The 1,132-nt window shown below is 50.3% G+C and overlaps 1 non-coding gene across 1 annotated transcript; it reads left to right on the top strand.

Annotated features, from left to right (window-relative positions):
• Positions 1–789: 789 nt before the first annotated feature.
• Positions 790–893, top strand: LOC126492480 (U6 spliceosomal RNA). The gene has a single exon (XR_007589600.1). It is a non-coding gene; the product is annotated as a U6 spliceosomal RNA (small nuclear RNA).
• The last annotated feature ends 239 nt before the right edge of the window (positions 894–1,132 follow it).

The following is a 1,132-nucleotide window of genomic DNA, read 5'->3' as shown; positions in this document are numbered from 1 at the left end:
TGCGGGGGAACTCCCAAGGCCCCAGCCCTCCATAAACGTTTATAGGCAGTTAATAGTACCTATGGGGGAGGGCTCATGAGGACGCTCTCTCTCTCTCTCTCTCTCTCTCTCTCGCTCGCTCGCTCGCTCGCTCTCGCTCTCGCTCTAAAGATCTGTAGACAGTTGATGGCTGCTGGGGGATGAGGAGCCGTTCTCTTTAAAGATGTAGCCACTGGTAAGGAGGCCTCTCACCCGTGTTCCTGTAAGCAACCCTGGTGGAATTCATTGTATAACCAAGACGAGAAACAGGGGTGGGGAGGACATGCAGGGGAAAGGTGGATCGCTGGGAAGAGGATGGTTAGTGGGAGGAGGGCAAGAGGTTCGTGGGGGATGAAGTGATGGAAATACATCCCATACCTGTACCAGAATATCATAACCAATCTCATCATGATGTATATATATATCAGTACAGGTTAATAGAACAAAGATATAGAGGCAGACATGGCATCACACACCTGTAACCCTAGCACTTGGGAGGCAGAGGCAGGAGGATCAGACATTCAAGGTTTGGGCTGGGAAGTTGGCTCAGCAGGTACAAGCTTGCTACAGAAGCCTGGTGGCCTGAGTTCAGTCCCCCGGATCCCACGGTGGAAGGAAAGACATGTGATTCCTGAAAGTTGTCCTCTGAGTGCCACGTGTGTGTCCACACACACATCACAAGAAAGAGAAACTCAAGGCCATCCTTGGTTACATAGGCAATTTGTGGCCAGCCCGGGATAAATTAGAGACCCTGTCTCCAAAGGGGAGAAAGCGCTCGCTCTGGCAGCACATATACTAAAGTTGGAACGATCCAAAGATTAGCATGGCCCCTGTGCAAGGATGGCACGCAAATTCATGAAGTGTTCCATATTTAAAGTAAATAAACAAACATATAATTTGTGTGCGATAATTCCTCATCGCGGAGGGGAAGCTTGACTCCCCACCCTGGGTATGAGCTATGCCTTGACTTCCTAGGAATCCGGCAGGATAAGAGGGGAAAGGGCAACTTGATAGGGAGAAACCTGGCAAATACCACCCCAGAAGGTCACCAAGGTCAATGCCAACCCTCACTGTGAAGGGACAAGAGAACTCCACTCAGCTCACAACTGTGGTG

The sequence above is a fragment of the Alexandromys fortis genome, unplaced genomic scaffold (assembly GCF_014885135.2).
Source record: "Alexandromys fortis isolate MF-2015 unplaced genomic scaffold, M_Fortis_MF-2015_v1.1 scaffold_80, whole genome shotgun sequence".
Taxonomy (NCBI): Eukaryota; Metazoa; Chordata; class Mammalia; order Rodentia; family Cricetidae; genus Alexandromys; species Alexandromys fortis.
The sequence above is the reverse complement of the archived record's forward strand: the minus strand, read 5'-3'. Positions and strand labels throughout refer to the sequence as shown.